General features: G+C 45.3%; 1 long non-coding RNA gene across 1 annotated transcript; it reads left to right on the top strand.

The window, feature by feature from the left end:
• LOC311436600 lies at positions 1-8,480 on the top strand. The gene is made up of 3 exons (XR_014692963.1): positions 1-768; positions 6,449-6,661; positions 7,621-8,480. It is a non-coding gene; the product is annotated as an uncharacterized lncRNA (long non-coding RNA).
• Positions 8,481-8,902: the final 422 nt, after the last annotated feature.

The raw sequence follows: 8,902 nt of genomic DNA, 5'->3' as shown, positions 1-8,902 counted from the left end.
AAAATGGGTGGGGAAAAAGAAAAGAGAAAAGGGAATAAAATATCCTTGTGCACTGGGGGCTGCGGAAGCGGCGCTGGGGCGGGCTGCCCGTGGCTGCGGCGCGGTGCGCAGGGTGGCACCGGCCGTTCCCGGGTGAGGATCCGGCCCCACGCCTTCCCGTGAACGAAACCCGACATCAAAGGGCACGCGATAGGCAATGTGGAGCGCACATGGGAGGCTCGCATGCCTTTTCTGTCAAAACGCGTTTCCTGGTGTTTTTCTCCAGCTCCCCCCACCCCCCACCCCCACCTTGTCAGCCCTCGGCCCCCGGGACCTTCATGGGACCGGGCAGAAGCAGTAGGGATGTGCAGACCCATGGGATGGGCTGTGCCTGGTCACAGCTCCCAAAGGCAGCCTGGGGAGCCGCTCTGTTCCTCTCTTCCTCCATGGGATGCAGCAACTGGCTGCAAGTAAATAGCCATTGTCATCCAGGGGTGTTTTCAATTATCTTTTTGGGCCTCTGCAGACTTAACTCGTCTTCTGCCACTTTGCTGTGCAACCTGGGCATCAATCCAACATCCACTCTCAAGCTCAGCCTTTGCAATCCATACTTCACCTGCTCCATGTCTACCCCACTGGCCAACTCACTGTGCAGCCAAATGCAGCGACCTCAGGTCCGAGGCCATGATGGATTTTCCACTGCTTCCCCCATTTTGGCCCTCCTGCCTCGCCACTGCTTGTGACCCCTCCCGTGATTTGCCAGGGTCTGGAGGCATGGTGCGATCTGAGGTGGGTTGTAGTGGGAAACTGAAGGGCATTTTAAGGCTCTGAGCTGCCTGGGAGTGGAAGGGAGGCAAGAAATGAAATTAAGACCATTTAGCTCTGTATGAGTATTCATGAAAACAGTTTCATAAGCATTTTAGGCAATAAATTAAAGAAAGTTCTTATTTGGGATGGAACCAGGAATTTGTAGTATATTAGAATTACAGTTTGTTTCTATCAATTTTTAGATTCCTTTTCATTCACTCACACTGCAATGTGTAGGGAGATTACAAACAGAGCAGGATGTGTGTGTGCACCCATTTTTACACTGCAGTATACTACAGTAAATACTACATATTAATATGTAGTGCACATAATATGTGTGCATTCATTTCTCATTGCCACAATGAGTCTCGGGAAAAACGTATATTCAGAGGCGGTTCCAAGGTGCAGTATTTAAGAGGAATTACTGCACTACTTCATACCGTCTACACCTAGAAAACTACTATTACGTAACTGGGACACAAGTCCAGCTCACAAACATGCCATCACTGGGGATTAGGTGGAAATCTGGTGTTTAAATGCAAACTGTCTTTTTCATATCATCGTGGCTTTACCAAGTAACCCCCCAGGCACCAGGGAAGTCTCTGAGATGCCTGAAGTTCTGCTCTGCACATGCACTGAAGCCTTTTGGTCTTGACAGGGCTAAGTGTGTATCTCACACCTAATCCCATCCGGATTCACAGACAAAGCATTCCTCCTCTGGAGAAGCCTGCTCTGACAGTGCACATGCAATACACACTCACACAGGCAAGCTCTGCACAAAACACAGTGGTACTGCAGCATGGAAGGAAAATGCCAGCACAGAGAGTGCAGGCAGCCCCATTTTGTACAGCAGCCTACTAATCATGCACAACTCGAGTCCAGGAATAGGTCTGTCTCCTTCATCTGCTTTTGGGAGTTAACTGCCACATCTTCTGTCACTGCCCCAGAAGCATGTAGCTTCTGGGATAGCAGGCATCCAAAGGGTGGGAGAACAAATAGTTCTACCCCATGTGTAGGAAATCAAGTGGGGAAGGCAGGAAACCAACATGACTGAGCAAGGCCCTGCTGGTCAAATTGAAGTGCAAGAAGGAGATACACAGGCAGTGGAAGAAAGGACACACAGCCTGGGAAGAGCATAGGCATGTAGTCTGGGTGTGCAGGGATGGGATCAGGAAAGCCAAGGCATGGATGGAACTGAGCTTGGCAAGGGATGCAAAGAATAACAGGAAAAGATGCTATAGGTGCAGGTCAGAAAAGAAAGGCCAAGGAGAGCAGATAGATGAGAAGGGAAAACTGGTAACTACAGGCATGGAGAAGGTTGAGGTACTCTATGAGTTCTATGCCTCAAGCTTCACTGCTAGTCAGGCTTCCCACACCTCTCTAGTCCCTGACCCTCTAGGCAGGGTCTTGGGGAGCAAAGCCCTACCCATTGTAAGTGAAGAGCAGGCCTGAGACCACTTGATGCAACTAAGCAACTACAAGTCTGTGGGACCTGATGACATGCATCCCAAGGTCCTGAGGGAACTATCTGATGGAGTTGCCAAGACTCTCCCCAGCATATGGGCCCCTCACTACAAGAAGGACATCGAGGTGCTTGAGCGGGTCCAGAGAAGGGCGACAAAGCTGGTGAGGGGCCTGGAGAACAAGTCCTACGAGGAGAGGCTGAGGGAGCTGGGCTTGTTCAGCCTGGAGAAGAGGAGGCTCAGGGGTGACCTTATCGCTCTCTATAGGTACCTCAAGGGAGGCTGTAGTGAGGTGGGGGTTGGCCTGTTCTCCCACGTGCCTGGTGACAGGATGAGGGGGAATGGGCTTAAGTTGCACCAGGGGAGTTTTAGGTTAGATGTTAGGAAGAACTTCTTTACTGAAAGGGTTGTGAGGCATTGGAACAGGCTTCCCAGGGAAGTGGTGGAGTCACCATCCCTGGAAGTCTTCAAAAGACGTTTAGATGTAGAGCTTAGGGATATGGTTTAGTGGGGACTGCTAGCGTTAGGTCAGAGGTTGGACTCGATGATCTTGAGGTCTCTTCCAACCTAGAAATTCTGTGATTCTATATTTGAAAACTCATGGCAGTCGGATGAAGTCCTGAGTGACTGGAAAAAGGGACTGTTCTGCCCTCGTGAGGCCTCACCTGGAGTGCTGTGTCCAGGTCTGGAGCCCTCAGTACAGGAAGGATGTATGGCTATTACAGAAGGTCCAGAGGAGGGCCATGAAGATGGTCAGAGGGCTGGAGCACCTCTACTATGAAGAAATACTGAGAGAGATGGGGATGTCCAGCCTGGAGAAGAGAAGGCTCTGGAGGGACCTCATTGCAACCTTTCAGTACTTAAAAGGGTCTTATAAAAATGATGAAGAGGGACTTTTTTACACAGGCAGATAGTGATAGAACAAGGGGGAATGGTTTTAAATTAAAGAGGGGAGATTTAGATTAAATGTTAGGGGAAAATTCTTCACTCACAGGGGGGTGAAGAACAGGTTGCCCAGAGAAGCTGTGGATGCTCCATTCTTGGCCAGGTTGGATGGGGCTTTGAGCAACCTGGTCTAGTGGGAGGTATCCCTGCCCATGGCATGGATGGTCTTTAAGGTCACTTCCAATGCAAACCATTCTGTGATTCTATGATGATTCTTCAAATCTGCTTTGGTTTGCATAGCACAACTAGAGGTTCTGTGCCTCCTGTCTCCCCCCTTCTTCTGTAACAATGTAGGAACAGCTTCTACCCAGATGTCAATGTACCTTTGCAGAGGAACGAAAAAGAGCCCCCCAGGGCCTCTGGGAACATCCAATTAACCATCACACCATTGTTACCTTTTTGCAAGAAAAAAAACAAAAGAGAAGAGAAGAGAAGAGAAGAGAAGAGAAGAGAAGAGAAGAGAAGAGAAGAGAAGAGAAGAGAAGAGAAAAGAAAAGAAAAGAAAAGAAAAGAAAAGAAAAGAAAAGAAAAGAAAAGAAAAGAAAAGAAAAGAAAAGAAAAGAAAAGAAAAGAAAAGAAAAGAAAAAAAAGAAAAGAAAAAGAAGAAAATAAAGGAGCATTTTTTATTTAGTTTCTGATAGAATAATTTTATTCTCCACCACCACAATGCAGGATAGAAGGATGCTGCTTAAGTGGATATAGCTGGCATGAGCACACTGCAGCTGAAGACCCAGGGAAGTGCATCTGTGTTGCTTATGTGGAAGAAGTCAAAGGCCAAAACCCTCACACCTATAAGCTCCTGAGGCTATTGACACTTCTGCTTGAATAATGAATAGAGCATAGGATCCAAAACGTGTAATTTTAAAGCAGTCTGAGCCAAGTCTTCCTTCTGTACATGTCAGTACAGCCTGTCAAAGAAATTTATTCCAATAAATATTTTCAGAGTCCAGCGATAGTGCTGAAATGGAAATCATAGCTCTTTATGCTGGCAGCCACACTGGTGTTTCCTAGAATTCGCACAGCTGATCAATAGGGGATGTTTTCTGAGGAGGTACAGTTTCTGGTAAAGAAAGGAAGAGGAAATGCAGCAGTATGGTTCGTGCGCCCAAGGCCTTAATCTCCCCCAATCCCACCCCCCATAAAATTAACCACACAATTTGTAATCATTCATAACAGTTGGAATTGTCTTGACTTTTAAAAGGCTTTTCTCATTAACCAACCCTTTTTTCCTTGTAAAGCATATTATTGATCTTAATATGCAGAAAATACCATAGCTAGCAACTCATAATGTCTGTGCCATTTTTGTTAAACAATGAGAATTGATGAGGTTTGGCAGGACATTAAAATATTTAACATTATAGCTTTGAGAAGGCTTTTATGTGTCTGTACTAATAGGAAAATCTTTTAACAGGAAAAATGTTTTTCTCTGCCTCTCTAAAATCTTCAGTGAGGGCTGATTCTGTTTGTATTAAACCCAATGGGAGGTTTCTTACTGACTTCAAAGCAAGCCAAAAGGAATTCCAGTTTGGAAAATCATTGCTAGACACAAATCTGAGCCTTTTAGTCACATGACCAGTGCAATTTAAGTTACAGAATCACAGAATCACAGAATTTCTAGGTTGGAAGAGACCTCAAGATCATCGAGTCCAACCTCTGACCTAACGCTAACAGTCCCCACTAAACCATATCCCTAAGCTCTACATCTAAACGTCTTTTAAAGACTTCCAGGGATGGTGACTCCACCACTTCCCTGGGAAGCCCATTCCAATGCCTCACAACCCTTTCGGTAAAGAAGTTCTTCCTAATATCTAACCTAAAACTCCCCTGGCGCAACTTAAGCCCATTCCCCCTCATCCTGTCACCAGGCACGTGGGAGAATAGACCAACCCCCACCTCGCTACAGCCTCCTTTAAGGTATCTGTAGAGAGCAATAAGGTCACCCCTGAGCCTCCTCTTCTCCAGGCTGAACAAGCCCAGCTCCCTCAGCCTCTCCTCGTAGGACTTGTTCTCCAGGCCCCTCACCAGCTTTGTCGCCCTTCTCTGGACCCGCTCAAGCACCTCGATGTCCTTCTTGTAGCGAGGGGCCCAAAACTGAACACAAGAGTCAAGGTGCGGCCTCACCAGAGCCGAGTACAGGGGGACAATCACCTCCCTAGCCCTGCTGGTCACACTGTTCCTGATACAAGCCAGGATGCTGTTGGCCTTCTTGGCCACCTGAGCACACTGCTGGCTCATATTCAGCCGACTATCCACCATCACTCCCAGGTCCTTCTCTGCCTGGCAGCTCTCCAACCACTCATCTCCTAGCCTGTAGCTCTGCTTGGGGTTATTGCACCCCAGGTGGAGGACCCGGCACTTGGCCTTGTTGAACTTCATGCAGTTGACCTCAGTCCATCGGTGCAGCCTATCCAGATCCTCCTGCAGAGCTTTCCTACCCTCGAGCAGATCGACACACGCGCATAGCTTGGTGTCATCTGCAAACTTACTGAGGGTACACTCAATGCCCTTGTCCAGATCATTGATGAAGATATTAAAGAGGACCGGCCCCATTTTATTACACACCCCAACACTTCAGGAAGCATCTGGGGCCAGTACATTTGGCTTTGCCCGAAAAGCTTGGGTTGTACAGCTCCTGCACCATCCTGTCATTTGAAGCATGTGAGATGGACCAGGTGCCACCCCACGTGGAGCTGCCAGCCTGTAGTACACCCCTCAAGAGCCTGATTTTTGAGACATATTTTTATTTATTTTAACTGTCCAGCTCTCTGTTCTTGCTATCCAAGAGATGACCAGCTTTGGGGGGTTCAGCTGTGGCGCTGTGGGGTCTTCTCTGTCTTTGCATCATTATTCATAGGGTGCAGGACTCAGGGGAAGCACTACAGGAGGCAGGAGGGCATTCAAACACCAGGCCATTGCTTCATAGATCAAGGGGTATTTGCCAGCCAGATGATTTGCCACACCTCTGTCCATGGCTGCTGAAGGGCTTTGGTAGAACCCCTGAAAAACAGAGTCATCATCACCCCTGGGGCTGTAAGGGCATCTCCAGGTGCTTCTCCTTCCTGGTAACCCAGCCAGGTGCACACCAGCACTGAGTCTGTCACCTGCAATGTGTCTGTCCTCTGTCTGTGTGTCCTTGCATTCAAAATGCAGTGGCAGCTGGGCAGAAGGACAAACCTTTAGGCTATCTGGGTAGCTTTAAAGAAGGATGTGACAGACAGGAGACTTCAAAGTCCATGCTTATCCTTGTCTTTCAGTAATGAACTGACATTCACGTGAAGACACTCCAGTCCTCTGGGCACCTCAAGCATGAAGGTCCTTTGTTCCACTCTTCTAAAGGCTCTACACTCAGGAGCCCATTCAGGCCTCTCGGACGTTTTGCAACTTAAAAAAAAAAAAAAAAAAAAAAAGCTGGCACTAGTTCCCATACTCCATTTGATCCATGAACCTCACTCACAAGTCTTCCAGAGGTGAGTAATTTAGTTATGAGCATCACATTATTTGTGAAGGTCAGATTTGCTCTGTCATTTGAAATCTTCCCTTCACCCCCAGAAGGACAGCACCTCATAAATGCCAGCAGGAAAAGAACAAAATGTAAGATTGGCAACCAGTAATCACATTTATTCCCATACATAACAAGCTCAAACTCTGGGATCTTTTAATAGATTTTTCCATATTGGACTCTTTGTTTGGATGTGGTTTTCCTGATGTATCCTAGTAACATGTTTAGTTAATTTATATTGTGTGTATGTGTAGACAGATATACACACATCCATATGTATGCACACACATAGTCCTCATTAAGTAAGTGTTAAACCTCCCACAGCAGAACTGGGTTTGGGGGGCAGTCGGGCTGGAAACTCGCAGTCTGTTCCCTTTTACTGAAGGGTACCGCAGGGACGGCTCCAGGGGGACACACACAGCCCCCAGGGGGAACACGGACCCCTGCGCCTCAGTGTGAAGGTTGCTCTGACGTATGGACTCCGGGTGGGATGGAAATCCTAGTTTAATGCTGGAGTGACTGCAGTGCCGTGCTCTCAAGTCTTCTGGAGGGCGTGTGTTCACAGCCCCCCTGCCTGACTGGCATGTGCAGAAGGCAACATGCTTGGCCAGCCCCCAGTAGCAGAGGGGCTGCTTGCTTGTAGTGTCAGCAAGTACATGGGTGGCATGAGGACTCGATCCTTAGCTTGTTAGAGCATCTTGGCTGTTGCAAGACAACATCCAAACCCAGAAACACTTGGCAGATGATGAAAAGAAGAGCGATTCTCCATATTTCATAGCAAAGCATAAGTATAACCTACTTATTTTGTTAGAAGATTCTCTTTCGAAGGTCTCAGTACTGGACTGTGTGTGTCTATAAACAAAGAAGAGATGGTTACAACACACATTCTTGGAAAGCCCACGTACTCCTTATCCTCTTTTTATCCAGGCCCACAACTGGATTGCAGAGATGAGATGATGGAGAATGAGGAACCGGCTGTGAACAAGCTGCTTCCCAGGCACTCCTGGCATGATCACCCTGTGCCTGTGAACAGTGTTTCTAGGCAGTAATAAAATGATGTGGTACGTAAAGCTGGAAGCACCAAGCCCTGCACAGTCATATCTACTCAACAGCAAAGCTCCTATTTGCTCCAAGAATTCTGCCTACTTAAGGACTTAAGAGCCAGGGCTAGGAGCAAAGAAAAGAGTATTCATAATTTTCTTCATAGCTGGTTTAGAGAAAGCCAACTGCTTTCTACAGCCTTGCCAAAACTAAGAGGAGATGGTCTGAGGTTAAGAAACATGCGGGATGATTTTCATACCAAATGTGAAAAATGAGAAATTGCTTTAACATATAGTAACTTGCCATAAAAATGTGATCCGTGTTCCCTTCCAACTTTAAAAGGAAACTTTATAAACTCTACAGCCTTTGATTTGTTAAGGTAACTTTATAGTTATTTTTGTAATTCAGAGATTTGTGAGAAAATATAATGGAACACTTGATGTTTTTATGATCTCGATTATCACTTCATTGTATAAGTATTTGCTTAATGAAACATACAGTAAAACACTGTAAAACCTGTTGCAATGTATTCAATATCTTTTGGAATTAATAGAAAAATTACAAGATTGAAAAAAAGCACTATTTTTTATTTTATTTTATAAAAAAGTTACTTGACTGCACAGTTCTTTATTTTCTCATTTATTTTATATGTATTTGAAGAAAAGTGTTTGTTGCACTATCTAACACTAAAAACTGATGCTGTTATTTATATTTTAAGGAAAAAAATAAACCTGTTTGCACTTTGATTTCTGTCATTCCTGGTGAGTGATTCTTCTGGAATAAACATAGCTCTAACACATGTAAACAACACAGGAAATTAATAACAAAATTCTTTGGATTTATTTCAGATGCCACATACTTTATGTAAATATATGTGGCTTTCAATTTCAATGATTTTCCAGTAAGTAATAAACTTTGCTCATTAACCTCCTTTTAAACTAAACATTTATTACTTTGTAAGTGTTATTTCAACTAAATCAAGTGGATATGCTTTGTAAATTAATGCAACAGATCTGTTCAACCAGAGAAGTAGGATGGCTTCTTTTGAGTTGGGCAAACTGTGAGTTTCTATTTAAACTTCAACGGAGTGGGATGCAGTTTAATATGTTGATTTTTTTTTAATGTAAAAAGGTTGATAATATCTTTATTTATTTATATATTTGAATTA

The sequence above is a fragment of the Aythya ferina genome, assembly GCF_964211825.1.
Source record: "Aythya ferina genome assembly, chromosome: 4".
NCBI classification, from domain to species: Eukaryota; Metazoa; Chordata; class Aves; order Anseriformes; family Anatidae; genus Aythya; species Aythya ferina.
Note: the sequence above shows the minus strand (reverse complement) of the source record. Positions and strands in the feature narration are given on the sequence as shown.